Source organism: Trachurus trachurus, assembly GCF_905171665.1.
Source record: "Trachurus trachurus genome assembly, chromosome: 6".
Taxonomy (NCBI): domain Eukaryota; kingdom Metazoa; phylum Chordata; class Actinopteri; order Carangiformes; family Carangidae; genus Trachurus; species Trachurus trachurus.
In genome coordinates, this window is record NC_139897.1 from 30,539,617 (window position 1) to 30,557,982 (window position 18,366).

Sequence of the window (18,366 nt, forward strand, 5' to 3'; positions counted from 1 at the left end):
GGAGCTTTCCCACTGCACCTGAACACACCGAGCGCATCAACTTAGGTCTCGCGAGAGACTCCGGGAGACTTTGAATTAGATCTAGTTTTACAAACATGTCGGCTTGCTTGAAGTAAATAAATTTCTCGGTGCATGTTTGAGTCGCCATCTGACGCTGTCTGTGGAAAAAAATTGCGGCTTTGAGGGATGTAAACAGCCTAAGCAGCAGAACTTGCATCCGCTCCCGTTCATTGCTGCCGTGGCGATGTGGGGACAGACACAACTACCACAAAACAGGAGCAACTAAACTGAAAATCTTCACATTCCTTCTTTTAGACCTAAAATGATAGGAACATACACCCCGAGTTGAATTCCCCTGGAATTGTCCTTTAAAAGGGACAAACTGGAGAAGCCTCAAGAGTGAGCAACAGAGGAGGGATCCCTCCCCCAGGACAGGCAGTAGATGTCGTATACAGACAAGTTTATACTGTATACAAACAGTTTATAACATGGAATATGGGAAAGGTTAACAAGAGCTGATGAAAGAGGCAGCTGGCGGCGGCGGCGGCGAGTAGCTACCTGAGCGGCCCGTTGACACGCCGACGCCGGGCTGACGTCGGGCTGGACGACGGCGTCGCCACAGAATAAAACTCTGAGCTGCTCAGACGAACAGGAAGCCGTCTGCTGGTCCAACAGCGCCGAGAGGACGCCTGGACCGAGGACAAGGAGGATTCACCTTCTGACACCACACTCACCAATACACCATCAATACATGATTAGAGCTGCAACAATGAATCAACTAATCAAACAATAATTGATTATTAAATTAATCATCAACTTTTTTGACAATCAAATAATTGGATGGGTAGTTTTTAAAGGGATAGTTCAACATCTTGGCAAACTGGCCCATTGCCATTACCCCTATAGTCATAGCAGTAAGTTCGTTACCTTTAATTGTCGGTGCAAGCTGTTTTTAGAATGGCGGAGCAGAGCCACGAGCTGCTCAGAGCTACGCTACGGAGGCTCATGGGATTTCTTGGTTTCCCTCATCAAACTCATCAAATACACAATCCAACAACTCCACAATGCTCTGGTGGACAAGTTGTGACCTGCACATTCACCACGCTATGAGATAATAACAGAACGTTACCAGACAGAGTTGTTTTAGAGGTAAATGCAGAGACTGCTTGATGAAAAACTGTCCCTGAAGGCAGCAGTTTTGCATGAATTACAAAACTACAAACTAATAGGAAAACACCTTGTGATGTCACACTGACATCACACCAACATTAAACTGACACCTTTCATTACTTATTAGTGTCTCAGCTGAATGTGAAAATGTCTCATAATGAACAGAATATAAATATTTGTTTTAGCTGCTGAATGTGGAGTCGTTGAGTGACGTTTTCTGTCCACAATAAATCAGAAATTAATTTGTCCTGAAAAGAGACCAAACACTGCACTCACCTGTAAACTGTGTGTCGAGACGGAAATGCTGCAGGTCAGTGAAGCAGCCACCATGCACACACACACACACACACACACACACACACACACACACACACACACACACACACACACACACACACACACACACACACACACACACAGGAACACAGGAAGTGTGTTCTCAGCGTCACTCTCATTGGGATTTATTTAGTCTTTCCTCCTCCAGCAGCGTCTCATAATGAGCTTCCTTCACTGTTGGTTTGGCTGCTGCAGATGGAGTCATGGAGTCGGTGGACTGGCTGTAACTCATCAGGAGATCCATATATGGACTCCATAGATGACTCTCATTGGTCACTGATCGCTCTGCTGTGGGCAACACTGATGATTTCTGTGCTCACTGATTCACACATCGACTCATAAAAGTGGATTAATTCTTCCGTACCTCTCTGAGCTTCTTCTATGAGAGCTCAGATCTGACTCTGTGGTTTATGTCTTCACTTCATCTCTTGCTGTGTGTATGTGGAGTTTCCATTGCTCACACGTTCTCCTTCATCTTGACCTTTTCACCTTTTGAGTGCACACATCGTCTCCATGGTGACCAGAGCACATCTCTCTGAAACTTGGAGATGAGTTAGACTTGGTTATTTCACTCTAGTGGTTTCCTCCTGATGTATCTACTTGTATTAAACCCCCTGCTGGACAATAAGTGACATCACAGCACTATTATAGCTGTTAGACTACCAATAACTGTTTATAATAATAATTATCATCTGATTCATTCAAAGTTATCCACTGAGTGTTTTATGTCAGGGTTAGGGTTAGATGATTGTCATAGTATATGGTTCAGTTCACCTGGGAACATGTTGATTGTTGTTACCGTAGCTTACCTTCCTTATGTTACTTTGACTATATGCCTGTATATTGTATTTTGTGTGTGTGATAAACAGGAAATTCTTTTATACTTCAGTTCGGACACATGTCAGCATTTTGTACTTATATGTGACAGTTTCTCTTCCTGATTTAAGTTCACCACCTGTTCATCAGTCCACAACAAACACAATACATTACACATTATTTAATGTCTTAAACTGTCTCCGTGGTAAAATTAAAGTTTCCTTCAGTCCACATACACTTTTTTTAAGTATATATTTTGGGCTTTTATTGCCTTTAATTGATAGGATAGTCGAGAGAGAGAGAGAGTGAGCTAAACGCCACCCCCAGTCCACATACACTTTAAATACATGTTACAAGAGCAGCTTGTTTAGCTGTTACAGACTACATATGGCTGAGTTTAACAGAAATCAGGCTTCTTCTTTTTTTTTACACTAATTCTACTTTAACGATATACAATGACAATGACTGAATAAATATGAAAGAGTTTATAATACTTACCACCAATCCTGACTGTAGCATATAACTGTGGAGAACAGTGAAAAATAGACTGAAGTCTACACGATGTTACAGGAAATATAGAACTGCAAGCAGACATACTGTGTGACTATATGCATCCACATAAAAAGGTCAGAAAGTAAGGCTCTTGTACTAATTTCATCTGACGAGTTGTAGTCCGTTACATACAATACGTGTTAGAAAAAAAGGAAACAGTTTGAACTAAATACTGATTCCTGATTAAAACAAACAAACCACAATATCAGTGACTGTAGATTTAACACGTCTTACTTTACTGAACTGTTTGTCAGTGTTGTCATTTATGAAAATCCATGGTCCAAAGCCCCATGTGGTTCCTGTAAAAGTCTTATTACTCATCCATTTAATCCACTAGCATAGCATTCATTAAAACGTAGCATCAAATCCAGAACGCTGTTCGCTCAGCCCAGTGGCATGATGGGAGTTACACTACTGATATATTCAGTGGGCCACATAACACGGAGGTCACCCCGAAAGTCAGCAGCTTTGTCAGTTTATGCAACAGGCGAGCAGCTCTGATAGTTGTTATAATAAAAACTCTTCTAATCTCTGACATGGTCGCTGCTCTTCAACAGACTCTACTGTGCATCATTAATAGTAGTGAATAGTGAACTCACCTCTCTCTGCTGCTCTGTTGGCTCCTTACATCCTTTGTTGCATCCGTGTGTATCAGGGACAATCTCACTTCTCTTACATCAGATCGAACGTCCTGTCGTCACGGCGATAATGATACTATCAGGAGACACGGCATTAACTTCCACAGTTATGCTGATGATACACAACTTTACATAGCCGTGTCTCCTGATGACACTGGGCCAGTAGATGCCCTTTTAAAATGTATTTTAGACATCAAATCATGGATGGCAGCTAACTTTTTGCAGCTCAACCAGGACAAAACAGAAGTACTTGTAATCGGTCCTGAAGCACACAGAGAGAAACTAAATTTTAAACTCAAAGCCCTGTCTTTTAACACATCTGAGCACGTTAAAAACCTTGGTGTGATTTTAGATTCAAAACTGAGTTTTAACCTTCATGTTAAAAACATAACAAAGACTGGTTTTTATCATCTTAAGAATATTGCCAGAGTGCGGCCAATTTTATCACAAGCCAACACTGAGACATTAATGCATGCTTTTATCACCTGTAGAATTGATTACTGCAACGCTCTTCTCTCTGGTCTCTCTAAGAAAACCATCGCTCCACTCCAGCTACTGCAGAACTCAGCTGCACGAGTCTTAACGAGGACCAGACAGAGAGCACACATTACACCGATTTTAAGGTCTCTGCACTGGCTACCTGTCTGCTTCAGGATTGATTTTAAGATCCTTTTAATGGTTTTTAAAGCTCTTAATGGTCTCGGTCCCAGTTACCTATCTGATTTGCTTTTAACATATGAACCTTCTAGAACTCTCAGGTCTTCAGGCAGCGGCCTTTTAATTATTCCAAAAGTTGCAAACAAAACATATGGCGAGGCCTCATTTTATCATTACGGCCCACGCCTATGGAACCGACTGCCTGAGGACTTGAGGAGAGCAGATAATCTGGACATTTTTAAAAGCAAACTGAAGACCTACCTTTTTAGCCTTGCTTTTAACTGACTCGTACTATTTCTATTATTCTCAAACATGCATTTAAATTTAATTTATCTTATTTCCTTATTTATTTGTTTACTATTATTATCTTTTTATTCTATTTTAATTCACCCATTCTTTTCTCTATTTTATCTCACTGCATCTGCTTATTTTTACCTAGTGTCTTTCTGGTCTTCTCTTTTTATCTATTTTACCTCATTTGATATAGTATCTCTCTTATCCTCTCATTTTATCTATCTTATTTCATTTTACCTACTGTCTTTCTTGTCTTCTCAATTTTATTTATTTTACTCCATCTTATTTAGTGTTTTCCCCACTGCAAATGAGTGAGTATTAGATAGCGTTTCCCCGATAAAATCCAATGTTCTAAAATTATTGTGTGAATGTGTATGTGTTTGCAAATCTATGTATGTCTCCCTAACATGTGTTCCCTATGTCTCCCAATATGTGTCCCCTATATTGCTTGTTTTTAACATGTAAAGCACTTTGAGCTGCCATGGGCATGAAAAGTGCTATACAAATAAAGCCTGATTGATTGATTGATTGACTAGCTGTCGTATGTAGTTTTTGATTGAAGATGATTGGCTGGCTCCTACATTGACGCATAAGGTTCTCCTCTAACTACTATACTCATGTAGTTTGTAGGTTACAGTTATTATGGTTATTCAACAGTGGACTGACTGTGTTCCCAGTCATGTTGCTCAGACTAGAGCCAGAAATCACTGAACTCTGAAACACAGTGACGTGAGCCTGCAGTCCAGCCTGGTCATGTGACCTTCTACCCAGTACCGGTTCACCCAATACGCACACTACGCACGTTGCGTAGGGCCCCGCAAAATAATAGAGGCCCCGTGAAAAAAAAAAAAAACCTGACGACGTGACCGTCCGTTGCGCACGTGTTGGCCTACCGGATTCCTAGCAAGACAGCGTTTAGCACGCCACGATGAAGCGGAGTTATCCCTCAGGAAATTAAGGGGGTTAGAAACAGCTGACAATGACCTGCGGGAACAGCAGTCAGGTAACTCTCCTCTCCGGGTGGGAGAGTGGGAGGGACTAGTCCGTGTTTGACCTGCATTAACAGAGCGCTGAGCCCTGGGTGAACCCCGGTCTCTGTGTGCGTCTTGCTGGCTTCTATGATTTTAGTTGTAGTGTAGTTACAACTGCACTTACACAAAATGGAAAGTAATGGATAAATATTGACTAAGATTGAATTTTGTTGCTTGGATACAGGCAAATATAGATGCAGATATCTTAGTGAATTAAACAAAACTTGTGAAATATTGTGACAATGGTGCTAAAAAATATATATATAATAAATAATAATATACATAATTACCTACATTTTGTATATTAAAGTAAAACAAGTGCAGCCAATTTGATGGAGCTGAATTAATAGTAGCCTTATCTATATTTTAGTTGTATTTAATCGTGAGTTATTTCAAACATTAACATGCATGCCCAACATGTAAGACTGTATGATTGTTTGTTTACACATTTAGTTTGATTTGTTCTGAATTTATTCTTAGTTAGACCAAATTGCAAAATGTTTAAAGGGGGGATAAGTGGAAACACTGGGTGTCAGGTGCGACTGTTGAAAGTTTTTGGGGTTCAGTTAGGCCCCTTAGCAGAATTTTGCCTAGGGCCCCATGGAGGTCTGAACCGGCTCTGCTTCTACCTGAACACAGCACTTTCATATGAGTGTTCATTCATGTTCATGCCCTGACCCCTTGTGGTTGTTAGGTGGCACTACGTTACATTGATAATGATGTAATATGAACAGGTGAGTGTTAAATGTTCACTGTTTCAGGTCTGAGTCTCATCAGATAATCAATCATTTATCATTATTTAAAATCAGTCTATGATTTATTTTAAATCAAAAGAGAAAAGGAGGTTTTTGGTGTCACAATCAAGAAATGCAATTCAATTGAAAATGGGGCCTCTTTGTTTTGTGTTATTCATTTTTTTAACATTATTTATTTTAAAACCAAAAACCATATTCATATGGATATCTGGTTTTTAATTCTAAACCAAAGACTAGAAACAAAATGATTTGGTCAATTTGTTTTTAACAGAAAGAAAGAAAAGAAAAAAAGAATAAATGTTCAAATTCTGCGTTTTCTAATTTTTCCTCTTTTCCCTTTCATTTTTTTATTTTATTTTTATTTAACCGTTATTTATACAGGTACTCTCACTGAGACATGGTGTCTCCTTTGCATTCACATTTGACAGAGACAGTAGCTCAGGGCACAGACAGGAAGAGGATATCAATAGTGAAAAAATCTAAATAAAAGCCAAATAAAAGATACTGTCAAACACCAAAGATGCACCATTTTGAAAGTTTTTGTTTTTTATTCTGATGCCAAAAGGTTTTTACCATGTTCATTTTGCGGAGAAGAGAGCCACAATGGCGGCTACTGGCTGGTACGATTTAAACAGGAAGTCAATAGCTGGGTTTCCATCCAAGTCGTATCGAATTTAAAAGTGGATTTTGTGAAAATGCGGAAAAAGCTAAGCGAATTTATGCCCGTTTCCATTCATTAGTGTTTTGCGATTAGGAGGAGTGCACCGTGAGATTACGTCATAAGAGAGCGTGAATGTATCCAACAGTTGACACTCAGCTGACACTCAACATCATGGACAATTTACGTAGTACTTTCCGGACTATATACGCACCTGTATAATCCGCACCAGCTACATTTTAAAAGAAAATACTGTACATATAGGCCACACTGCAATATAAGCTGCAGGTTTTCATGTTGTAACATGAGATATTTACACAGAAAGACAGTCGGGAACTGTGCAAGTCCGCTCGCTTTTCAGCTGTTTTGGTTATGCTCCTCTCCTCCATGTGCATCTGTTTACATACGAAGCCGGTGAAAAATCAATAAGTTACATAACGATGTTACGGCGTGTGTTTGTGTAGTCTTAACCATCATAAACAAAAGATTATGGGTTACGGAGCACGTTTGTGTCGCGGTGTGCAGAGACGAGAGCTGGGACACCGGGGCGTCGTTCTCCATTTGTTTGAACGTCGCTGGGTGAAGTCCAGCAGCTTCACCCACAAACTCTGCCTTCATTCGCATAATCTGTTTCCATCACAAAAACTTGCATTTCCTTTAATCGATACGCTGACAAATCCACCCCCTCCAAGCGTATAAACTTTTATGCGCATTTACTGCCTTTATTCGAATTTCTGGCGTTTCCATTCAAGTATTTATGCGCATTTTGTGAAAATGCGCATAAGAAAAGGTGGATGGAAACTCAACTATTGTCAAACCCTCTAACCCTCTGTACCCCTCTAAATGCCCCATGTGTGTATTATTTTTGAAAAGTTATGGCTTTTAATAGAGACTCTCCATATTCAACCTTATTCAACTAATGCTTAATAGTGTGATAATAATAATAATTGATTACATTTTGCGCATTTCTATCGTTACCTGATGAATTATTGATTATCAGATGATGCCCAGACCATTTCAGTTTCAGAAACACATCAACTGTGTAGTCTACCGTCTTGATAAGTCAAAGCAGAAGTAAACGATATTTTTGTGTTAATATAAGTCTTAAATAGTTATATCTTCCGACAGCAATCACTTACATAGAGTGTTTGGTCTGAAACACGGGTCTGTCAGTCACTCTGCTCTGCTCTGAGCCGAGGAGAAAACTTTTCTCGTATCCTACAGTTTTTATCCAATGAGGAGAGAGAACGGCATGAAGGGCTGTGTGTGCAGCCAAGGGATGCGCCTGAATGCGGTGACGTAGGGACGAGGACCAATAGATCCATGACGAGGGCGGGGGCTGCTAACTCCATCGGCTGACAAGACGTTATGGTGCGTTCAAGGCAGCCCGTAACTCGTGTTTTTCCGACCTGTGAAGTCGTACCAGTTCAATCTGATACGAGTTCACGGGTGGGAAGTTACGAGTGGCCGTTATAGTGACTTTCACAGGTAAAACAGGTCGGAAAAACACGAGTGGGTTGCCTGGAACGCTACAAAGTCGTAAGTCGTGACTTGAAGCTGTAATTTACGGTTTCAAAAGCCTGCCTGGAACGCAGCATTAGTCAAAACGACCGGATCGCTCACTTCTGCTTTAATAAACTTAAAAGAATAGTTCACCCAAAAATGAAATTTCACTCATTGTTTACTCACCCTCACGTCGACTAAGGGCTGGGAGAAGTTTCAGAGTCCTCCGTGGCTTCTCTGAGTTACAGGGGGTCTCGGCATAGCACTGCCTGTCCATGTAACGGTTGCAAATTGACACCAGCGGTGTCAGTAATCGCACTGACGCCGACGGAAATCTTGTGAGATTTGGACGGACCAGGAAGAGGAGCTTCCGCTGCAAACAGGCTTGAAATATAGACTTATTTAATTTTTTTCGGGACAATTTCGCATTTCAGGGCTTCAATACAAGACGGACATCACATACGAGCAGGTATTTTGATGTTTTTTGGTGTGTTTTTTTGTGACGAAGACCGCTGGTGTCCATTTGCAACCATTACATGGACATGCACTGCTACGCCGAGACCCCCTGTAACTCAGAGAAGCCTCGGATAACTCTGAAACTTCTCCCAGCCCTTAGTCGAAATGAGGGTTAGTAAATAATGGGTGAAATTTCATTTTTGGGTGAACTATCCCTTTAATATTAATCGATCAATACTCACAGTTGTGTTTCAGTGTTGGTGGATGTGACTGTCTCTGACCTCTGTGTTGAGTGTGAACACTGCCTGAATCACTGTAGATCAGCTGTGACACGTGGGAAGATGTGCTGGGTGATGAATCCACGTGGACAGCATGTGATGAAGCAGCAGCAGCTGTGATGACTCTCTGTCATCATGACCCTTCATGGAGGTTATCGCCAGCATCCATGAAGGAGAAGCTGTTACTGAAGAAAACTCCAGTCAGACCACGGTGAAGCACACTGATGCTTCCAGAAGCTGACCTCCTGATTTTAAAATAAACTTTTTTTTAAAACACTGTAAAAGCTAACCAATACTGTAATTGAGATTTAAAAAAAAAAAGAAAGTCAAATATAATCTGTATTCCACATTAACCAGACACATTAAAATACACTGATGTGTGACATTTAAGAGGAGCATGAGCAGCTAGAGAGTTTACATCACTGGGACATGAGGAACATCAGTACATTTAGCTAGCAGGCTAACATTAGCATCATTGCCAACCAACCTAGATTAAAGCACTTTGTTCAAATCGACCAAATCACATTTTACTACTTAAAACTCAAATCACACAATACCTTGTTCCTGTCACAGCGAGGAGCTTAATTATGACGAAGATCTTCATACTGTGGAGTCAGATCTGATCACTGTCCTTTGTCTGAAGCCCGGGAAACTCAAACTGCCGACAAAGAGACGTCTACCGGAAAACTTCAAAATAAAAGGTCCGTAATAGAGCAAAGACTTAACAAAATAAAAGCTTTAACAAAGTGGTTACCGATTTAAGTAAAGGAAAAACACCAGAGATCTTTTTACTAAACGTAGCCTACTCCAGTTTAGTTGTTTCAGTGGCTCCTTAGAAAACATGCACATAGACAAAAATAGACAAATTCAAATTTCAATGACAAATTCTGTAGGCTATGTTTACAACAGTAGCCTAACTTCAAGGTCGCATTTTATTTTTGATAAGGGGTTTTATGTTGTTACCATACAATTGATTGTATAAGGCTATATTATTTTATAGTGCTAATACTGCTTTTGTATATTTTGTGCGATTTTGTTACAGTTAGCCTATGAATTTAACTTAGTTCGTAATCATTTGCAGTATTTTATTTGTATGGATGTTTTGTGGTTCACTGTTTGAAATGTTTGGTTATAACTTTTGTTCCTTTACTGGATGACTTGGTCCCGCCTGCCCTTGTGTTACGGGGGACAGGTAAAGGTAAAGGTCTTCCCTGCATGTACGTTTTGCTGTGAATTAACCATTGATGTATTATATTAACGGAATTAACAGTCTCACTGTTGCATCAGTGTCTTTTTTTTTAACCCCCAACACGCTCATAGAGTATGGAAAGCCATTTTAGTCATAATGAAATAAATGAATAAATAAATAAATAAATAAATATAGCCATGAAATGAGTCCCGAATTAAATAAATAGGATGATAAATAGATATAAATGAAATATAAATACATATATTTTTATTTTTAAAACAACATTTTTATTTTTCCAGGAGACTTTTATTTTCTAACGCCTCATTTATTTATTTCCAGATACTTTTATTTCCTAATGTCACATTTATTTATTTCCGGTTACTTTTATTTCCTAACGTCACATTTATTTATTTCTGGGGACTTTTATTTCATAGCATCACATTTATTTATTTCTGGGGACTTTTATTTCATAGCATCACATTTATTTATTTCCGGCGACTTTTATTTCCTAACGTCACATTTATTTCTCTCCTCTTTTATTTCATGCTGCAATATTCAAATGAGGGGGCGGGGTTATCTGGACCCTTTCAGAGAAAAACATCACAAGACGGCCTATTCACCTTATTTTGCGCTGAATCTAGTGTGAGGAAGTGCTGTTGTTGTGAATTGTTGAACAATCCACTTCCCTATCCACTTCGCTATGTGTTAGTACTGGTACTCTGGTTGAGAAGAACAAGTACTACGTTTACTGTACGTGTCTGCTCTGCTCTTTCCTAGAGAAGCAGTAGCTTACGTGAGTTTGTCATTACCGGTCCCGTTGCTGTCGGACCGCAGTTGCCCTGCTAAGCCAGACCGCAGTAACTACCGAAAATTCGAAATTGATTTTTTTGTGAAATTGAACTTGTCAATAAATGTTTTATCTTGTGTAAAATTTTCAGCGGTCAATGTTGCTCAGTTTTAGAAATATGAGGTATGAAAAATTGCAGTAACTACAAAATCACTCTTGAAACTAAGCCAAACCGCAGTAACTACAGTTACTGCACTCTGTATCTGTTTCCCTGTACAAAATCACGCTCAAAACTGAGCCAAACCGCAGTAACTGCGCAGTTACTGCGCTCTGCCTCTTTTCCCCTGTACTTCAGCTGCAGTTACTGCTCTCTATTACACACCGCTAGCCAGTTACGGTAGCTAGCTAACGTTAGCTTCGGCAGGTTTAGCACCAGGTTAGCACCAGCACAGGGATGGTTCGGACCCCCCCTCAGTTTCACTGTTCGCGTAGTTACTGCGGTCTGGCTTAGCAGGGCATATGATGATTTACACAATATATATATCCCTGCCTCTCCACTTTGTGTTCGAGACACACGGCCGTCTGCTCTTTACCCAGTTGCTGTGGCAGGGACATAATGCTAGACATAGCTAGATGGTTAGCTACACAGCACATAAGGCAGAGAGATGTGTAACAACAACAGAAACTAGAAAAAACGAAATATGTTTAAAACACTATTCTCCTCCCCAAGTTATTGATCAAGTTGCTCAGTAGCCGTCAACAATTCACAACAACAGCACTTCCTCACACTAGATTCAGCGCAAAATAAGGTGAATAGGCCGTGGTGTGATGTTTTACTCTGAAAGGGTCCAGATAACCCCGCCCCCTCATTTGAATATTGCAGCATGAAATAAAAGAGGAGAGAAATAAATGTGACGTTAGGAAATAAAAGTCGCCGGAAATAAATAAATGTGATGTTATGAAATAAAAGTCCCCAGAAATAAATAAATGTGATGTTATGAAATAAAAGTAACCGGAAATAAATAAATGTGACATTAGGAAATAAAAGTATCTGGAAATAAATAAATGAGGCGTTAGAAAATAAAAGTCTCCTGGAAAAATTAAAATGTTGTTTTTAAAATAAAAATATATGTATTTATATTTCATTTATATCTATTTATCATCGTATTTATTTAATTCGGGACTCATTTCATGGCTATATTTATTTATTTATGCATTTATTAATTTATTTCATTATGACTAAAACGGCTTTCCATAATAGAGCAGAGTTACACACTTGTTTATCAACTGACAGAAATGGAGCAAAGAGCAGTAGAGCAGGTTAGTACAGGTAAGAGCACGCCCTCACATCAAACAGGCGAGGCAACTTTCATAGTTTCACTTTTGACTAACGTTTATGTCACAGTTTATTTTCTCGTGTGAAGGTAAGGTGAACAGTTTGAATGTTTTCCTCGTTAACACCTGTTGTTACCTGAGTTCTCTGCACTTTGACTTCTCGTTGTGTTACTATAATGTTACTGTAGCTGAGTCAGCTGTAAATGTAAAGTCTGGACCGACAGCCGTCTCCGCCATGTTGAGTGGATGTTGTCGGTAAGAGCAGAGGCACAGAGCATAATAGTGGTTGTTTGTGTGCAGCTGGAGACTTTGTGTACAGCTGTGACTTTGTCTGTGGTGAGTTGTCTGTCATAGATTTACACTACAGGACTGATGTGGACTCAGTGTGGCGGACTGAGCGGCTCACAGGGTTTTTAATATGATGTTCAGAAAGACAGTGAACACCACAGAGACTCCTGCTTCAACAGCTACTACAGTACTGTTACTGCCTATCATCAGTAGCCTACCACTGACACTGTCTCTGTGTCCCCACCAGTCTGTGATTATACACAAACATTCTGGGTTATTGATTATTGGACACAAATCATCAATATTGTTCTGAAGAATCTTTTAGAGCTGCAACAGTTTTACATTTTTCAAGCAGAAATCTTCATTTTTTAGGCTCAGACACTGAAGATTTCCTTGTTTTCTCTGATTGATTTGACTTTAAACTGAATATTTTTGTCTCTTTGATTGTTGCTGTGACAAAACGAGACATTTGAAGACGTGGCCTAGAGGAACTTGAACGCATCATTTGTCTGTATATTGTGGCAGCTGGAGAGTTTTTTTTTCTCTCTTTGAACTCCCAGTGTGAGTGAAATGACTGAATGTTGTGATAGTGGAGCTGTGAGGTGAAATAAGTTGAGGCCCAGTTGTTGTGTGTGGAATAATCAGCTGTAGCTTGTTTGATCCAGTGGTTTTCTACAGGGACTCAGTGGATCTCAGTCCTGGTCTGACATACAGCTGAGGCAATGACAGAGGTTCAAATTACGACAATCACTAGTAACTTATCAGTGATCTTATCAGCAGATGGACTTTGGCCTTGTGGTGGTGGAGTAGTTGATGAGGCCAGTGCCTTTCCTGTTACTCATTAATTGTTTATTGCTTTATGTTACTTTACATTAGTATACTTTACTTCCCTGTGTGGACAGACTGTGTCACATCAACTCAGTGGATCTCAGTCCTTGTGTGTGTCAGTGGATGGAAACAGTCGTCCATGGATCATGTTGCTGGGCTGCTCTTCACTTCACTGCAGCTTCATGACGCCATCTAGTGGACTGATAGTAGAAGTACAGCAGCTGATGGCAGCTTCCTCTTCCTCACTGCTGTGTGACTGCATTCAGCTGACACTGATATGAAGCAGAGAAGAAGAGCCAATCAGTGGAGGAGCAGCTGGAGACATGATGGACATGTGAGCTGCTGTGCACATGAATGATGTGTGTTTCCTCTGCAGGTGAAGCTACAAAGTGTGTGTGAGCTGATGTGGATGTGACCTCAGCAGCATGGATCAGTGTGAGGACAGAGAGGAGGGAGCCCCTCCCTCTAAAACCACTCTGTGTGGGGGACATCAGGGCCAGACCAGAGGTCAAAGGTCAGAATTAAAACTGTCAGACTTTTCTCTCTAAAAGTCAGTTGTGTTTATAAAAAGATTTAAGATATTTTTCATCAGTTTTTCTCCAACATGCACATTTATCAGTTGTGTTGTTGTTTCAGGATCCAGCAGCAGAGACCAGACTCTCCTGAACCCAACTGTCTGTCTTTAAAGAGCAACCAGTCAAAGGGCATAGGTACTGACTTCAAAGGAGGACATGGATCAGCTGATCAGATGTAAGACAAAACTAAATTTCAAAGCTTTTGAGTTTCTGTTGAATGTTCTTCCTATGGAGTCAAAAAGACTCAGACACACATTGACATTGTCCAGCTGCAGTAAAGAGTCCCTGCCTGAACATCCACATGTTAATATTCAGTAATTCTCACAGTGCAGCCCAGTAGCAACAGGAAATGTGTCAGCACCTTCTACTTAAAACAGGAAGTAACCACTGGGTTAAAATCATCTTTTCATTTGCTCTAAATGTTGATGGTCTTGTTTCCACCTGGTAGAAGGAACATGGTGATGTTGGCTGCATCAAGTCGCCTCCTGGTGGCAGCTTTGAGGTGTGCAACAGGGCGAGGGGCCGATCAGTGATTTCTAGTGAGTTCAGAGTGACGTCAGACACAGAGAGCAGAGACAGAGGATCAGATCAGTTACAGGAGCTGAAGCAGAATCTCAGCAGCTGCTTTTTACAGGAGCAGACGAACAAACGTCCATAAATACTGAGAGAGAATCAGCAAAACTCAGGTAAAGATAGAAACTTCAACTCATCTACAACAGTGGTTCTCTAAACCCCTAAATAGACACAAATTAGACCGCGGTCCTCCAATGGACAAAATTATGAAGCAAACACCAGAAATACACAAATGTTTGTTCTGAGACTGAAGAACCTTAGGTTTTTATTCAATGTATGTTAAAATTGGGGCAAATGGCTTGAGATAAAAAAAAAATTAGAGAAATACATAGTTAAAAAAAAACTTCTTAAAAAATACATTTTCTCAAAAAAAGTTTCTCTAATTTCTTAGAAAAAAAGATTGCAAATTCTAGAAAAAAGTGGTAACATTTTAAGGAAAAGCTGGCGACCCACTCAATAACCACACTTTGAGAAACATTGATCTACAGAACAAAACAAAGAGATAAATGACATTTTCTGAGGTGAATAAATCTTTCATGATCATTGTTTACGTTTATTTACAGGAATAAGGAAACAAATCAAACGTGTTTTTTAGGGTTCATGTTTTTGTTGTGTTCTTTTTTGTTTTTGAAAATCTAAAACTATTTAACATCAGTTGTGTGTGTTGTTTCAGGATCCAGCAGCAGAGACCAGACTCTCCTGAACCCAGCTGTCTGTCTTTACAGAGCGACCGGTCAAATGATCGGTTCATTGACTTTAAAGGAGGACGTGGATCAGCTGATCAGATGTAAGCTGTAACTGACAGTCAGACTCAGGTTATTGTAGAAATGAACCAGTTTGTATGACGTGTTGTTGGACCAGGTCTGAAATCAAAGTGTCTCTGATATAAAGTCCATCTTGTATTATCTCTCTGTACTGATGTTCACTTGACACTGATTCCTCCACAGAGTGGACCAGGAGAGCTCAGAGGTTCCCAGTGGTCAGTCTGCCCAGCAGCATCAAACACACCTGGACTCCATGTTTATGGTGGGTACACGTCCAACAGCTGCTGTTACATCTGTTGTGTTCACAATCATCTCCATGCTGCACTTTAGCACCAGTGGATTGTCAGTCTGTCAGGTTTTAGTTTGATGCTGTCACTCATAGAGTTTCTGTTCCAGCTGCTGGAGGAGAACATGGTCACTTTTGTGAAGAACGAGCTGAAGAAGATCCACAAGCTTCTGAGTCCAGATTACCCAGAAGCCTCAGGGAGTCAGAGGGAGGATGAGGAGGTGATGGACAGTGAGGATGATGAGCAGAGGAGCATCAGAGAGGCGTTAGTGAAGATCACAGTGAAGCTCCTGAGGAGCAGGAAGCAGCAGGAGCTGGCTGAGCGTCTGCAGAGCAGTAAGAGGATTTCTGTAAAGATTCAACATGATGGACAAATGAGACGTTCACTGATATCAACATATGGAGGGAAACATGTTAATATAGTCGTTATTTAGAAGATTTAACATGTAATATTTTCTTATTGGTCTGATTTCTTGTGTTTTTATTCAGAATATTTTGCTCCAGTTTGTCGACGTAAACTCAAATCTGCCCTGAAGAAGAAGTTCCAGTGTGTGTTTGAGGGGATCTCTAAAGCAGGAAACCAAACCCTTCTGAACCAGATCTACACAGAGCTCTACATCACTGAGGGAGGGGCTGGAGAGGTCAATGATGAACATGAGGTCAGACAGATTGAAACAGCTTCAAGGAAACCAGACAGACCAGAAACAATGATCAGACAAGAAGACATCTTTAAAGCCCCACCTGGAAGAGACCGACCAATCAGAACAGTGATGACAAAGGGAGTGGCTGGCATTGGGAAAACAGTCTTAACACAGAAGTTCACTCTGGACTGGGCTGAAGACAAAACCAACCAGGACATACACTTCACATTTCCCTTCACCTTCAGAGAGCTGAATGTGCTGAAAGAGAAAAAGTTCAGCTTGGTGGAACTTGTTCATCATTTCTTCTCTGAAACCAAAGAAGCAGGAATCTGCAGCTTTGATCAGTTCCAGGTCGTCTTCATCTTTGACGGTCTGGATGAGTGTCGACTTCCTCTGGACTTCCACAACACTGAGATCCTGACTGATGTGACAGAGTCCACCTCAGTGGACATGCTGCTGACCAACCTCATCAGGGGGAAACTGCTTCCCTCTGCTCGCCTCTGGATAACCACACGACCTGCAGCAGCCAATCAGATCCCTCCTGAGTGTGTTGACATGGTGACAGAGGTCAGAGGGTTCACTGACCCACAGAAGGACGAGTACTTCAGGAAGAGGTTCAGAGATGAGGAGCAGGCCAGAGAGATCATCTCCCACATCAAGACATCACGCAGCCTCCACATCATGTGCCACATCCCAGTCTTCTGCTGGATCACTGCTACAGTTCTGGAGGAGCTGTTGAAGACCAGAGAGGGAGGAGAGCTGCCCAAGACCCTGACTGAGATGTACATCCACTTCCTGGTGGTTTATCTAAAACTGAAGAAGGTCAAGTATGATGGAGGAGCTGAGACAGATCCACACTGGAGTCCAGATAGCAGGAAGATGATTGAGTCTCTGGGAAAACTGGCGTTTGAGCAGCTGCAGAAAGGAAACCTGATCTTCTATGAATCAGACCTGACAGAGTGTGGCATCGACATCAGAGAAGCCTCAGTGTACTCAGGAGTGTTCACACAGATCTTCAAAGAGGAGAGAGGCCTGTACCAGGACAAGGTGTTCTGCTTCGTCCATCTGAGTGTTCAGGAGTTTCTGGCTGCTCTTCATGTCCATCTGACCTTCATCAACTCTGGACTCAACCTGATGTCACCACAACAAACAACATCTCTGTGGTCTCAAGTGTTTGGAGACACATCTACACCTTTCTACCAGAGTGCTGTGGACAAGGCCTTACAGAGTCCAAATGGACACCTGGACTTGTTCCTCCGCTTCCTCCTGGGTCTTTCACTGAAGACCAATCAGACTCTCCTACAAGGTCTGATGACAAAGACAGGAAGTGACTCACGGTCCAATCAGAAAACAGTCCAGTACATCAAGAAGAAGATTAAAAAAACTCACACTGCAGAGAAAAGCATCAACCTGTTCCACTGTCTGAATGAACTGAATGATCGTTCTCTAGTGGAGGAGATCCAACAGTTCCTGAGATCAGGACGTCTCTCCACAGATAAACTGTCTCCTGCTCAATGGTCGGCTCTGGTCTTCATCTTACTGTCATCAGGAGAAGATCTGGATGTGTTTGACCTGAAGAAATACTCTACTTCAGAGGAGGCTCTTCTGAGGCTGCTGCCAGTGGTCAAAGCCTCTAACAAAGCTCTGTAAGTGTAGAGATAGTTCGACGATTTATTCATCATTATATAATGACTGGTCTGTGTTTTCAACAGGACAGAAAATAAATTCCTTTCTTCTTTAATTTGCCTGATCATCTCTTCAGACTGAGCAGCTGTAATCTTTCAGAGAGAAGCTGTGAAGCTCTGTCCTCAGTCCTCAGCTCCCAGTCCTCTAGTCTGAGACACCTGGACCTGAGTAACAATGACCTGCAGGACTCAGGAGTGAAGCTGCTGTCTGGTGGACTGGAGAGTCCACACTGTAGACTGGAGACTCTCAGGTGAGGATCCATCCAGTTTT

At 41.0% G+C, this 18,366-nt stretch overlaps 1 pseudogene across 1 annotated transcript in view; it reads left to right on the plus strand.

Annotated features, from left to right (window-relative positions):
• The window catches only part of LOC310987928, a 198,261-nt pseudogene that overhangs the window by 171,893 nt on the left and 8,002 nt on the right, over positions 1-18,366 (plus strand). The window contains exons 8-9 of the transcript in view: positions 15,961-16,105; positions 16,259-18,346. The product of the transcript in view is annotated as an uncharacterized misc_RNA (transcript). The remainder of the gene's footprint in view (positions 1-15,960; positions 16,106-16,258; positions 18,347-18,366) is intronic.